The 15,661-nt window shown below is 39.8% G+C and overlaps 1 protein-coding gene and 1 long non-coding RNA gene across 2 annotated transcripts in view; one reads left to right on the top strand and one right to left on the bottom strand.

Moving 5' to 3' along the window:
- MARCH3 (membrane associated ring-CH-type finger 3) overlaps nt 1–15,661 on the top strand; it is a 156,398-nt gene that overhangs the window by 5,762 nt on the left and 134,975 nt on the right. The window lies entirely within an intron of this gene.
- The window catches only part of LOC113895613, a 66,999-nt gene that overhangs the window by 15,528 nt on the left and 35,810 nt on the right, over nt 1–15,661 (bottom strand). Inside the window, exon 3 of the long non-coding RNA XR_003511889.1 lies at nt 12,568–12,685. This is a non-coding gene — a long non-coding RNA (uncharacterized LOC113895613). The remainder of the gene's footprint in view (nt 1–12,567; nt 12,686–15,661) is intronic.

The following is a 15,661-nucleotide window of genomic DNA, read 5'->3' as shown; positions in this document are numbered from 1 at the left end:
GAGGGGTGGGAAAGAAATACCTCCAGTAAAATGCCAGAAAGGGTGGTAAGAAATTTATAGAGGTGCTGATGGTTTGGGGTTTCTTGGGGGCATTGATTCTGTTTTGTATTGTCTTCACAACCCACTAGCCCTGCTTGCTTTAAATAATTTATTGTAGCAGCAAGCCTTCCCATGGTTAGTTTCCTTTCTTTTTTATAATGTTTTCCTTCTCATCTCTGAGTCTAATCAGAGGCATTTATGATAGTGTGGCTGTTCTAGAATACTTTGGAAAATCCATGATCAATATCCCTACATTATAAACCCAAGGCTGTTCTGTTTTATTTTACAGTGTTTTCTTCCCTGCTATATTAACTCAGGATCTATGTTTTAAACAGTATTTTATTAATCTTTGCACAATGAGACTTCTGGGCTTGTTCTTCTTGGCTGGAACTATTTTTTGAGTAATCTATCATCCAACCACCATTGATCTAATGATGTATTTATTGCTCACTATTGCAGCACTGGCAAGCAACCCAGTATGATTCTAAAAATTTGATTAAAAAGAAATCAAGTTTTTGCAAGGCGTAGCCATACAATTATGTTAGCAGATGCCAAGTATATTTTATGCTAAAATATACACACATATTTCAAGTGAACAAAATGTGATCTTTTCAAAAGCTTTTAAAACTTTTTGCTATGAAATAAGTATAATGAGAAGACGTCTTGTAATTAGAAAAATTACAAGTGCACCCCTCACCTCAGCCAAAGATAAGGTATAATAATTTTCAGATTATACCCATAGACACTAACCTGGATAGGTTTATCTTTTTGATCGACAATAATAAAAACAATGGTGATAAGAACTATCTCCTAGTCCTTGAACAATCTTCCAGGCAGTCCTTCACAAACCAAATGAACAGAAACGAATTGGCAAGTAGTAACTGAATGTCTATCACAGGTAGCACCTTTTCTCAGCTTAGCCAACTCAAAATGCAGTTCAAGTATAAGCACCTTTGGGAACCTTTTCTGTGTTCCTCTTTGGCCTGGTTGTATACAACCAGCAGAGTCCTTGCCTGCTGTAATCCCTCCCTCCAGACTGTGAGCCTCTTAAGGGCAAGGACCACACCTGACATCTTCTAGCTTCTCAAGAGATGGTGTACAAGAACTAGTTGCTAGGTGCACTAGAGACTATAAAGAATTATAGATGAACACTGCAAGGCCTTAAAAGGACATGCATAGGATATTTGCCCAAAGTCTGCATGACAGTAATAACTGAATCATAGTCCCAAACTTTCTGCTGTAGCCCAGTCTTAGAAATTCATAAAACTGTCATCCATGCCTGCCCATTGCACCCTCAGGGTCTCTCTGCTCCATCCCTGCCTTGTCGCCTTCTCTTACCATCTCCGTGTTGTGTCTTTAAGAATGTCTCCAACTCCCCACTGCCCCAATCAGGCCATCTCCCCTGGTTCCTTTGATGTTCCCATACCCGTTGGCATATCTTGACAAAGCAGCTGACTCATGGGTCCCACTTTGAGACTTGGAACAGCCTCAAGCTTGATCGTTTGAAGTCTCAGGTGGCTTGGCCTCTTTTGCCATCCAATGCAGGTGACTACCTAGGTTTGGCCATAGGAGGTTTAGGGGCCTTGCAGGAGCTAGATGGTGCTGTGCCTAGAGGCTGCTAGTATCCTAAGCCCAGCATAATGGGGGAGCTTAGCATTTAAGTTTGTTTTTTTTTAATTCCAGCAGATTTTTATTTCCGAGATTAACTTGCATAATATTTTTCATTGATAAATCACCCTTTGTTCAGGAAGCATTGTCCTTACATAGTCAGGTTTATGACCCAGTCTGAGGGCTTAGATAAATACCAGCTCTCACCTCAGAGCTGGGTTACTGAGGTGGTGTACATACTATGGGTCCAGGCAGTTTATGGATCAGCTAAGTTAAGCATAACTCCCTGAGGTCAGGGCCATTAGGATAACCCTTTTATGTTAGATCTTAACGGGCTTTAAATGACTGCAAGAGATCAAGGACCCCTATTTTCCATCTCATCTGGGAGCTTAAGCCTCTCTTAATATAGGTGCTTTCTTCTCATATCTGCCAAGAAAATATCACTAGAAGATTGAGTGATTACATCTAAAAGTTATTTCAATGTTTAAGGCAACAGAGAAGATGAGCCACCCTAGATTAGGTCATGGACTCAACCACTGGTTTCTTTTGGATCTTGTGTCAGGAGCACCCGTCCCTACATACCCTGGGGCTTCTGCTTTCCCCTGGGAGCTGGGGTTTGGGAGGATTTGAGGAAGGCTTGGGTGGAGGGGTGGGGGTTGAGGCAAACCTGAGTGCAACACACAGGGCACAGTCAGTGGAGGTTCTCCCTGTTGTCAGGGCTTTGGCATTTTCTCAAGTCTGCTTCTGAGCATCCCTAAGAGCCAATCCTCTTCCTCTTACACTTTGTGAGTGTGTTACCCAACAGAGGCTCTCACACTCCACAAGTTTTTATCCTTAACCTTCTAAGTTTTCCTAATGTCAACTTTCTCTCCTGTAGCCCCACCCTGCAATAATGTTTTTCTTTCTTTAATATTCTCTTTCCCTTCTGTTCAGGTAAGAACTCTACGTTATGAACGTTCTTTTAATCAGTGTTACTATTCATCTTTTCCCTGCAGGAGTAACTGCATTTTTGACCATTTTCAAAGGAATTTCCTAGAGCATTCTGGTGTGTGTGTGTGTTTCTGGTGCTAAGAAAAAGATCACAATAGTGCAGCTCCTCCTCCCTGGGATATTATAGCCTTCCGCAGTGCAAAAGTAATTAGCCTCACAAAACCTCACTTTTCACCAGCTTAACCCATGCTTGCCAGTGACACCCTCCCTCACCTGCCTAATCATTCTTACCACCTCCTGCTCACTTTTTCTATCATTAAGAAACAAGATCACACATCTCTATTAACACTAGACATATTCATTACAACCAAAGAGATGAAGCTTTCCACAAAAGCCAAACCTGACATACTCAGAATAGGGAAAAGAGGGGTAGGGTCACCCTGATTTCTTTAAAAGCAAGGCTATGTGAACTGATGCATCTTTTATTAAGTCCTTAATTTGTTGTTGTGACAAACCCTGGCCTGTTTCTTTTTTGAGATGGGTAATTGCCTTATAGCTAATGTCAATAGCTGTCACTTTTTTCTTTCCCTTCAAGATTGTTGCCTGCAAGTTTCAGTTTTGTCGCCTTCATTTATTTAATTTTTATTTTTGGTGTTTCGGGTTGTTTATCGTGACCTACTTAACATGCGTTGTTTCTAACTCTTCAAGATATCTTTCCCCCACTTTCCTGCCCCTGACAATGTCTCACAGCTAAACCTAGTCCTTACGTTGAATGAATTCCCATTTTCGCTGCAGATTAGTCACGAAGACATTAAGTGGGATTCTGATAGTGACCCTTTCGAGAGCTAAGGCACCATTTACTATTCTGTTTTAATTACAATCTTTCAGCAAATTTTCACCAGTTATAATGTTCACCCCATTTTCTAAGTAATGCTTCTCAAATACTATGCAACATTATGAAATCTGTGTGCATTATGCTTTCTGTTCTCCATTATGAGCTAAATTTATAATTCTATAATTTTCTCATAGGAAAAATGCTTATTAGACTGGAATGGTTACTTTGGTTTCAAGCCATACTGCTTTTTTGCTTATTGTGAATCATTGTAGACATTTATGTAATCTTTGTTTCACTTCATTCCCAACCCCCACCAGTACCTCCATTAAGCCCTAATCCCACTGTATCCCTTCCCTACATAGTCAGTTATCATCTGTGCCATTTTTCCAAGATGAATATTTTATTTTATGGGTCTTTAATATTTTCAATTTTAAAATAATCTTGCACAGCTAAAACAAAAACAGGCAGGATCCTATCATGACCATAGCATTTCCTCCTTCCTCTTCAGGAGGGAGGAAACCCCCCCTGCCTACAAATGGCCATACTGCACCTCCTCTCTGGGGTGTTTCTGCCTGTGCCTGGGATCTGTGCTTTGTTGCTGTTCAGTGACTAAGTCACGTCCAGCTCTTTGTGACCCCATGAACTGTGGCACACCAGACTTCCCTGTCCTCCACCATCTCCTGGAGTTTGCTCAGATTCATGTCCATTGAGTTGGTGATGCTATTCCAAACCACCTCATCCTCTGCCACCCGCTTCTCCTTTGGCCTTCAATCTTTCCCAGCATCAGGGTCTTTTCCAGTGAGTCGACTCTCTGTATCAGGTGGCCAAAGTATTGGAGCTTCACCTTCAGCATCAGTCCTTCCAGTGAATATTCAGGGTTGATTTCCTTAAGGATTGACTAGTTTGACCTCCTTGCAGTCTGAGGGACACTCAAGAGTCCTCTCCAGCACCACAATTTGAATTGGGATCTGTGTTCGTCCTGCATGTTCTCTGCTCATATTCTTGTAATTAGATAAGGGTTCACAATCGGCAGCCTTATGGGGGGAAAAAAAGCCAATGAGAGCTGTGCTTTATTTGGGTCTTGGGGAAAAAACAGTTGTCCTAAGCAAGTGGGAGATGAAAGTCAAAGTTTTTGAACGATCGGGAAAGCCAGAGACAGGCCATTTGGTATCAGCTACACATGCCAAAGTACCGTCTTCCTGTGGTGATTTCTAGGGTGTTTTCCCCTTGGGCTTTTTTGGGTGACTATCCCAGTGTTGCATCAAAATTAAAATGCTGTATCAGCTCGTATCCAGGACGGCTGGAGTTCTCTGGGCTGGAGTCAGAAGTCCTAGTTCCATTTGCAGACCTTCCCAGAGCCAAAGGAAGGAGTGATGTTTCCAAATGGAAATGTCCATGTGGAGGTAACATGCTTGGACACCTTCTGCACAAAATGGAATTCCCTAATGCAAACTGACCTACGTGGTAAGGAAGTGTATTATCTCATGAAAGAAGCAGGTCAGGCGGCAGGATTGGTTGACTCAATGACACAAAGACAGTGATACAGGTTTGATTCATCTCTTTCATCTTTCTGCCACTGATGGCCTCAGGGACTGTTTCACCTAAGACTAGTCCTTTTCTTTTGCAGGATGGTGACAGTGGTACTGACATGTCGTTGCAGGCAGGACAATATCTACGGCACAGAAAACTGATCCCCCCTTCCAGGTTCTTCTTTTGGGGAGTATGGAAACCTTACCCAGAAGAATCCAAGAAGACCTGTCTTGTCTTCTCATGGATTACAATAGCATTATATGCCCCATCTCTACATCAGTCACTTGCAAGAGGACAGTATCAGGATTCTGTTAGTAAGAAAGAAGTTGTGTGTGTGGAAATGAGGCGGGCAGTAGATGCTATCAGGCCATTATCACCCACTCCAGTACTCTTGCCTGGAAAATCCCATGGACGGAGGAGCCTGGTAGGCTACAGTCCATGGGGTCGCAAAGAGTCGGAGACGACGGAGCGACTTCAGTTTCACTTTCACTGCACTCAGTGACTTGAAAAATAGCTGTGAAATTCGCCCTTATGACTGCTGTGTAGTTGATAGATACCACTGAACTGCTACACAGTTCTGGATACAAAATGACAAGGCTATAGGTTGACAAGGAGAGAAAAGCCACAATGCAGACTAATTAAGGACAGAACTGAGCCAAGATCAATAATTATTCTGATTAGAACCACAATAAGCCCTAATGAATTTGAATGTACTAATTCATGTCTATTTTTCCTCGATAAGAATATGATCTTTACAGAATAAAAAATATTTATTTTGCTTATTTCTCAATAATTCGGTATTTCTGATATATCATTTTACACTATAGCCCTATTTGGATGGAAAAAAATTTATTTACTTTATTTACATGTCAGAACATTAACAATAATGATAATTACTGATGATTATAACTGGTCATTATTTATTGAGTATCTTTTACAAATTAGGAATTTATTAATAACATCTAAGACACGCCAGCAATTTGCTTATGCCACATAGTGGGCAGGCTTGGTTCGAGACTCAGGTTCATCTGCTCATGTTCCTTCAGCTCTGTGGCTTTCCTTTGCCTTGGAGGACAGTCTCAAGACTCTTGTAGCCTGCAGGGTCCCGCCCTTCTCTATGGTGTCACCACTTACCCTCTTGGCCTCATTCAGTTATCCAACCACAGCAGCTTCCTTGCTGTCTAATAAACCAGTCTCACTCCCACCTCTGACCCTTTGGATCTGCTGTTCCCTCTGCTTGGGTCACATGTCCCTTCACACAGCTACCTCTTTTCCATTCAGGGCTTCTCATCACAGGCACCTCCCAGGGCTCTTCCATCTCATCTGCTTAGGGCACCCACTCAATTCCTTGTTTCTGTCCCATTTTTGTTTCCAGTATGGTTCTTAAACAACCTTAGGTAATTAACCAACTTGTCTACTTGTGTTTGTCTGTTTCCCCCATTAATTAAGTTCCATGACAGCAGAGGTGGTATATGTAAAAAGAATGATCAGGGGAGTAAGTTAATGAAGGAATTAATGTTTAGAAGTCTTAACCTCTAAGAATCCATGGTCAGTCTTTTATCTCCTACACTAAGAATAAGGTAGGATATTAATCATCAGTGAGCTAGGTACGTGCACCTTAGGTTTTTTTCCTGTAAAATTTGAGAACTAAAAAAGTCTACTTTTCATTCCTTCTCTGAGGGAAAACAAAATATAGATATCATAGTTTTTTGGAGAAAAGATAGATTTACTATTACAATAGTATTACATAAAAATTCAAAAGCTTAATCTAAGAAAGAAATCTTAGTAATACTCGTAACTCTAGTTTTTATGTTGATTTTAGTTTTATAGACTCTCACTCCTTTCATTTTAGGGGATGAAAGCGAAAAGTGTTAGCCTCTTAGTCATGTCTGATTCTTTGTGACCCCATGGACTGTAGCCCACCAGGCTCCTCTGTACATGGGATTTCCCAGGCAAGAATACTGGAATGAGTATGGAAGGAAATGGAAGGAAGTACTGGAAGGAAATGGCTATTTCCTTCTCCAAGGGATCTTCCTGATCCAGGGATCAAACCCTGGTCTCCTGCATTGCAGGTGAACTCTTTACCATCTGAGCCACCAGGGAAGCTCTAGGGCATAAACTCTTAAAAATGAAGGTATACATATAAGGCTAAGTTGTAAATAGGGAGAATAATAATTGCATGATAATTTGGAGTGGCAAATTCACTTAAAATTGTTTTCTCTGCTTACACATAATTTTTCATTTGAACTCATGTAACTACTAAAATGATTTATTCTTAGAACTGTGTTATTAATTATTCCGAGGTAATTATGAAGGTGCAAATTGAAAAACAGCTTTGCCTCACATATTAACTTGGATGGGATTGACAGAAATGAAACAGAGTGCCTTCCTCCGAATTCCCTTTTCTTTGGTTTTCCAGCATCTACATTTGAGCATACCTTTTAATCCAGTTCTTTCAGTTTGTTTTGTTCTGTACCAGAGACAAGTCAAAAGGCAGGTGGGGCGAGGAGAAAAATGTTTTGATGCTGTTCACATTGTACTTCTTCCTTGGTGTGTATCCTGGCAGGGACCCCTTTCTTCCTCACTTTGTAACCTGCGTAGATTTGGGTGTGTGATTGGGTAAGAAACCATCAGGATTCAGGTGACAGTGAGATCAGTAATTAAGGGGCTGGATCAGAGTATCATCATTACTAAAGTTAGACAGGTGCATGGTCTATATACGCTCTTGAGAGCCTGCCTCTGATGGGGCAGTTTTCATATACAGTAGATTGGCCCTTTCATGGCTCAACAAAGGCTTCTTTCTTTCTTTCTAAGCTGTGTGGGTGGGAAACAGCATGTGGTTATAGAAAATGTATAGCAAAAGCAGTAGCAATGAGAAAGAATCCATAATGGGTACACACACATTGCTGGAATATTTCCCAAGGATATGTGGTGGGGGGCAAGGGGAGGGCAGGCAGTGAGGTTTCTTTGGCAGAGGCAAAGTAGAACGTGTGCTTTTCCATGTGTGAACACTGTGCTTTGAAAGGTCCTTTATGATTCACAAAAGCAGCTGCTTTTGAGTTGATATAGCCACAGAGTTTGGGAAATTCACTTTAAAAAGGTGTGCTGCAGACTCCTGACATCTGTTTTGGAGATTTGGTTGAGTGTTGGGAACTTGCTTATTCACAAGTGGCATGGCACATGTATCCCTCATTAAAGTGTTGGATCCTTTGTTCATTTTTTTAGGGTTTGTGGATCAAAGCTGACAAGACAAGACTTAAAATTTTGAACAGTCATTTGCTATGTTACATACACACTTACATAAATTTGCAATGATGGCTTGTTTCTTAATTTATAAAACTATGCATGGCAGTTTTACTTTGCCTAGCAAATCAACTTTCCTGAGTTACTTTCAGACATTTTCTGTTGTATTGTAAGGCTTTCTTGCTCAGTATTTGTAATCTTAATTTGCATTTTTTGGTGTGACTTTTAGTTTTACCTAACAAATTCTATGGCTCTTTTTGTACACTTCTGTTGCATTTCTAGTGTTTCATCATCATTATTAAGTTATTTCCACTTTTCTAAGAATTTCAAACCTAAATAATACCAGCAGTGTTGTTTCTTGTCACTTCCAACAAGAGCCATTTGTGGCCTGTTCTTCAAACAAGTAACTAGGACATACGATTCTTTTACTTTCTGCTCATTAGTTTTCAATTTATTATATACTGACATAATGTGGCATTATTTAAGAATAAGGCAAAAACTTTATTTTTAATGTGTTATAACTATTGTTATTTCCCTAAATGACAAAGCAAAAAAAAAAAGATTACCACTAAATAAGATTAGTGTGGATATCTTGAACTAGAAATCATTTGAAATGTTTCACAGCTACACTTTGTGCTAAATATAAAAATAATTGTGTTTCCCATGTGTGAGCATTAAAAGACCCAGTTGGAAAGTCACATAGTATAGCAAGTAGGTCACTATTGATGGTAGAACATGAGACAGGAAATGTCACAGCTAAGATTAGAGGCCAAGCAGTATGTCTCGCCATGCTCGCCGCATTGTTCATCCTAAGAAGTGGAAGAACTCAACAGGGTATAACTAACTTTAGCCCAATTTAAAAGTATTAACAAGGATAGCCTTTTAATCTGTCATTCCCATTTGTTTCTATATAACTCACTTTCCCAGTTGGGCAAACTAATTGAACTGCTTGGGTTTGCACATGAGCAGACCTCTGAATACCAATTAAAATGGTAGCCTTCACATTTTAGAAGTATAAATGGGAAGCAGTAATCAGCTATGTACAGTTATAGTAAAAGATATGCCTGGTGTTTGAAATTCCTAATAAGGAGTAAGCAGTAAAAATGAATTCTCAAAAAAAAAAAAAAAGAATTCTCTTAAACTCTCATTTATCTTCATTTTTTAATGTAAAGTAGTATATGGATACGGGAGAAAAGTACACTCTTAGGGAATCCAGTTGCTTTTTACTTTTATTTTTGGGGTAATATAAGGAAGACCTGGGCTTCCCTGGTGGCTCAGATGGTAAAGAATCTGCCTGCAGTGCAAGAGACCTGGGTTTGATCCCTGGGTTGGGAAGATCCCCTGGAAAAGGGAATGGCAACTCACTCCAGTATTCTTGCCTGGAGAATTCCATGGATAGAGGAGCCTGGCAGGCTACAATCCATAGGGTCCTAAAGAGTCAGACACTATTGACTGACTAACATTTGTATGAGGAAGGTTTAATATTTATATGCAAGAATTTTCACCACAGAAAGTGCCTAACTTTGCATATATTTGCATATTCTAATTTTAACAAAAGATTAGGGAAAAAAAGCAGTGCTCTGTGGCATCTGCCCCACACCTTGTTGGGAGGGGCCAGACCAAGATGGAGCCTTGGATTATGAGAGAAGCCATCCCCTCATGCTAGACTGAGCAACTGAATACAAGCCCAGAGTGCCGGCACTTATTTGGATGAATAGATGGAGGCATGCCGAGATGACTGAATTTGAATCTGTCTTTAGAGCACTGAGGATTCATTTACTTCCAGCACAGAGTCCTTCACAGAAGTACCTTGGCTCATGGGTTCCATATATTCTGTGTAGATCATTTCACTGCTTGAATCTCAAGGTCTTCCTAGACTCACCTTTTCAAAGGTCATTAATGCAGATTAATACGCTTTGAACTAGGATTATTTCAGGCAGGTTGTATCTTTCAAGAGGTGAGCTGAGTGGTGTGGAGGCTGAATGAAAAAAAGTATCTTAACGGTGTTTTTAGTCTTTATTCCTTCTCAGCTTAAGCACAGAGTCTACATTTTTATTCCTGATCCAGGGGAAGTATGTTGGAAAGGGGTTGGAAGCACAGTCTCACAGATTCCCCTCTGGAATGAAAATTCTGGGAGTGGTTTTCATTTGGCAGGCAGAGGTCTGTTGGCTTCTGATTGAAGCAAACACAAGTGATGTGGCCATGGGGTCTGGTTGCATCACTCTGTGTGCCGGGTTCTTGCCCAAAATGACGTAAGCTGATTGTGAGCAGTAAAGTTAGCTCATCTTCTAGGCCTGTGTTGACAGAGGTTGGTGGGAACATCCTAGAAAATATTTAGGCGTGCCTGAAATAGATTTTTGCTTTGAAAAATCTCTTTTCCAATTTCAAAAATGTATGAATAACTAATAAATATTTAAATCCTTATGTGCCTTGTAGAACTCCTTAACACCTTATGAAATTGGTTATCTAATTTTAGACACTGCTAATTTTAGAGAAAGAATTCCTCTTTGATATCAGTGTAATGACCAGAGGGTCAGGTATACCATTCTACTTTGACCTCAGTCAGAACCCCAAGCCTGCCTGTGACAAGAGGTCAATAAAGAGTAAGTTCCCAGAATCCTTAGTAAACCTTGTAGCCTTCTTCTAGGAAAGGAACAGAAAAATGGATCATTGCTATGGACTCGTTCCAATCTAAATAATTTATGATATTATTCATCTTTCAAGGCCGTTTGCTTGTTTTTCCTTTCTGTAGTGAGAAATACATAAAATTTTCTTGTTGGCAACTTTTAATTGTAATGGTAATACTCATCAGGCTACTGGTTGTCTTTCTGAGTGCTTTCTGTAGCTGTTTCTTTGACGTGTATTTTATTTTGTTTTGTTTTAATGTTTATTTATTTATTTGACTGTGCTGGGTCTTAGTTGCGCATTGGGAACTCTTAATTGTCACATGTGGGATCTAGATCTCCAAGCAGGGAATCAGACCTGGGCCCCCGACGTTGGGAGCACAGAGTCGTAGCCACTAGACCACCAGAGAAGTCCGTTTACCAGTGTTATATGCAAGAGCTCAAATACAATCTGTCTGATCACAAATTTCAAGCAAGGTTATCAGTAGGTTTTGCATTTTAATGCAAGAAGGTCATAAATGGGGGGGAAAGGTTGGGTGGTTGATATTGGTGGGGTGTGGAGGACCTAGTTCCATGGGAAAATACAGAATCCCTTATGCAAACATGTAACAGGAACCCAGTTACAATTTACACATTTAATAACCTCTGTCCCTGCATATAGGAAGTACAATACCAATGCTTATAAACCTGTGTGAAGGAAGTAGCACAAATAAAATCTTCATTTATAAGAGCCATCTTGTCACTTTATAAAAGGCCTACTGAAAAGAGTTTATATAATTTTAACTGAGATACAAATAACCCTTTATATTATCTTAGGCTTTCTGATAATAGATAATGTTGGTGGAATCTCTAAAACACAGAAAACAGCCTAGATTGGATTATTTTTCTTCTTGTCTTTTTGTCAACAAAATTTTCTTTGCAAAGAAAGAAAGACTGAACATCACCTGTAGTCTCTACACCATCCTGTCCTCAAATACAGACATAGCCAATCAAGGTTACCTTCATAAGTGTGACTTATCCTTAGTTTTTCTGAAGAACTTTCTTGTTGTGAGAGTGGCTAACGTCTGAAAGGAATTAGAGGCTTTGGAATCTCCTTCTTGGGAGTTCTCAAACAACACAAGAGAAGCTAAAAGGAAAGTTGACTAGACAAAGTTCCAAAGTTCCAAAGATCATCTTTTGGTCCTGTCTTTATTTTAAAACCTACCTATGTTCTTGTAAGTTAGTGCCTTAAGAGATTTTACTTAAGAATAACCAGATCTTGGCACCATACAAATAATTTCTTCTGGATGTTTATGTCTGTCCTTCCAGACTCTTGAAACAGGCTCTGGTCTCTGAACTGGGTTGTCTGGCACCCTGCCCAGTGGATGACTCTTACTGCTGGCTGCAAAGAACACACTGGAGTTCCGGAACTCCTACCCCTCAGCGGGGCAAATGTAGAAAACAAAAATAACCCAGGTGCTAAAAGATTCTAAATTTAGAAGACTTTTCCCTTCCACATAATAGAGTACAATGTGTTTCTTCTTCCCACACAGCCTGGAGCTGTCCAGAACAACCATGAAAACATATGACCCCCACATCCCATCCCTCCCACTTGCAGCTGTCCAGGCTTGCAAGTGAAATTTGTGTGTGCTGAATTATTTTGCTTGGAGACGCATCACAATCACCTGTTTTAATGTTTGTGGAGGCTGAAAACTGCCAGTTCATTTGAGGGGTATGTGAGTGTAGTCTAATCGGGAGACAGAGACTGGCCAACCTTACCTGGTTCTTCTGGATGAATTCGAGAAGGCTCTCTTCCAGGTGACAGAAGGTGACTCAGCCAGGTAACCCATCTTCATTCCTCACTCAGTAGACTTGTACATGGTGGGTTTTTCCAGAGCTACCAAGAAACATAAGTTTGGGGGTTATCTAGGAGTTGTTTGAGCAGTCAAATAATGAGAATACCTTTCTAGCAGAACATCCATTAATTTTTAATTTTTAAGTTGGGAGTGGCACTGGAGATTGTCTAGATCAGGGTTTAGAAAGTGAAATTTCCATGATAAACCAATGGAGCATGGGAAAGAAAATACTAGAACTCCTATTCACCTTTTTATATCCCAAAAATAAGTAAAATTAAGTTTTACTACTGTATATAAATTTATATTTTCACCCTCCCCTGTTGTTCAAATCAGGAGACCCTATATTCTGAGGGAGGAGTAAGTTTCCCTCAACATATAAGTGTTGTCTGGCCCCTCACTTGTCTATAGTATGTTGCATTGTATTGGTATGTGTCCAGTTAATTTGCAGAATATTCTTAGTTTCAATTAAACTACCTTTCAACAATAACAACCCGCCCCCCACCATCGCCAAAAAAAAGGCGGATAGCTTAAAAAGATTCTGACAAAGTGTGAATTAAAGATATCACTAATTGTGAAAGTAAACACAGGGGAACAATATGAAGATGGAGGAGCTGACACTTCATTCCTGGACACGCTCTTTGATAGCTGCATTGTAAGTTAAAAACAGTAATGGTATGATCCATTCTGATCAGAAACCAGCCCTCAGATTTCAAAACAAATAACTGAAATACGGACTTATAACTACTATCATTAAGAATGAACACTTTCCTGATGAGAAATGAAGGTACCATGATTAGAAAAACATGGAGGATAACCTTTGCAACTTTTTTAAACCAATGTTTAAATTCACCTACTAATCTTTATGAAATTTCATAAAACTAAATGGTGGTTTGAACTTCTCTCGACAAGTCTTTTACTTGTACCCAAAGGTAGAAAAGCAACATATCTTTAGGAAACACTGGTTCTTCCTCTTAATACAAGACCAGATAAGATATGTTGAAAACAATCAGATGAATTTCCTTTTCAGAAAATACTGCTGAAAGTATTAGTGAAGATATTGCTGAAGAAGCAAATACTGTATTAGAACACGTTATGGGTAGCAAAAGACTTGTTCTACATTGGTAAGATGTTAGATCTAACCTGTTGTATTTGTTCATTTCTCTTTAACTGATGACATATATATACTAAGTGCCTCTATTGGGTGAGCCACCACTGCTAAGTCGCTTCAGTCGTGTCCGACTCTGTGCGACCCCATAGATGGCAGCCCACCAGGCTCCCCCATCCCTGGGATTCTCCAGGCAAGAACACTGGAGTGGGTTGCCATTTCCTTTTCCAATACATGAAAGTGAAAAGTGAAAGTGAAGTCGCTCAGTCGTGTCCAACTCTTAGCGACCCCATGGACTGCAGCCCACCAGGCTCCTCTGTCCATGGGATTTTCCAGGCAAGAGAACTGGAGTGGGGTGCCATCGCCTTCTCCATTGCCACCACTATATGAGCTTTATTCATAATCTTAATGAAAATGTTTTATGGAAAAAACTGAGTAGCATATCCTCTTAAGCAGCAGCTGTTGCTTAGAGAAGGATGGCAGGGTAAGGTTACAAGAGATAAATTCATTCACTGCATCATTCATAAGTAAGCAGCCAAGTTGTTGAGGCCAGAGGAACACAGAATGCTGCAGGATGCTACTTTGTAGTTAACTTTATAAAAATAAAAAGCCTTAATATACAGATAGCGGAAGCTGTACAATATTTTGTACAAGGTTAAGAAGCGGCCATGAAAGTTCTGTACCTCACAGAGGTTTGCCGGTTATCTTGTGTTGTTGTCAAACTTACAGATAAGTTATATTCACTTTTCTTTTATAAAAAGGAAATGGCTTTGTACTTTGTAACCACTTCTGTGATAATAGGCAACTTGGACAGTATGCTACCTACAGTCATGAAAAAACAGTTAATTTGTCCTTTCAAAATAAAGGTGTCATTTTAAGACTAAGTAAGAAAAATAGCTGAATTTGAAAGAAACTCTTATAGAGAGAACATTGTGAAAACAGTGTTTGGAAGTGTTTGAAAACAGTGTTTGGAAGTGTTTATGTTGTTATGTGATTTTATTGCTTAAAATTATGACAGCCATTAAAACCCATCTTTGTAAAATAAATTGAAGTTAAAACTAGACCTTCAAAGTATCACAGATAATAAAATCTAGATTTTTAAACACAAAGTATATTCAGTCATACTGCCCTTGACAAAATGATGATTGTTTAGTAAGATGAAAAAAGTTTTTACTCTTAGATATAAAGAAAATATTCTTTATTTCATATTTACCTTGTACATTTGTCATTTTGATGTTTGTTTTATAATGTACCTAATACAATACATGTGTGCATACCTAATACATGAGCATGGTGTGCGTGTTCAAAGGCTTTTTAGTGTTGGAATTCAGGATTCAGTAATTTTGGAAACTATTGCTAGGCTAAAGATTTGTAAAACTTTTGGGGGCAATAACAGTCACAGTCTTTGAAACAATAAAAGATATGCACCCTCTTCTCAGAAATATTATACACATATTCTGCCAAATAAAATTTTGCCCAGAATCTTAGGGCAGTCACATGCCTACTGATGGTTATTGTCATGGACTCCATTCGATCCCCAGGATGAGGACATGAATGACCTATGGAGTTATGCAGCTTACCCACAGTCATCCAGGGACATGATCTGGTCTTTCAACCGAGACTTCCTGAGCATATGTCATTGTAGGTTTTGTCTGCTGAGGATGCAGACATGGGGATGGAACTCTAGTTGGGCTCCCAAGAAATTCACAAGCTCCCTGGCAAATCCAACGTGCAACAAATAATCACGATACAATTGATGTCTAGGAGAAACTTGTTTGCTGCTAAGTCACTTCAGTCGTGTCCGACTCTGTGCGACCCCATAGACGGCAGCCCACCAGGCTCCCCCGTCCCTGGGATTCTCCAGGCAAGAACACTGGAGTGGGTTGCCATTTCCTTCTCCAATGCATGAAAG

Source organism: Bos indicus x Bos taurus, chromosome 7 (assembly GCF_003369695.1).
Source record: "Bos indicus x Bos taurus breed Angus x Brahman F1 hybrid chromosome 7, Bos_hybrid_MaternalHap_v2.0, whole genome shotgun sequence".
In the NCBI taxonomy this organism is placed as follows: domain Eukaryota; kingdom Metazoa; phylum Chordata; class Mammalia; order Artiodactyla; family Bovidae; genus Bos; species Bos indicus x Bos taurus.
This window is presented reverse-complemented; position numbering and strand designations above follow the sequence as displayed.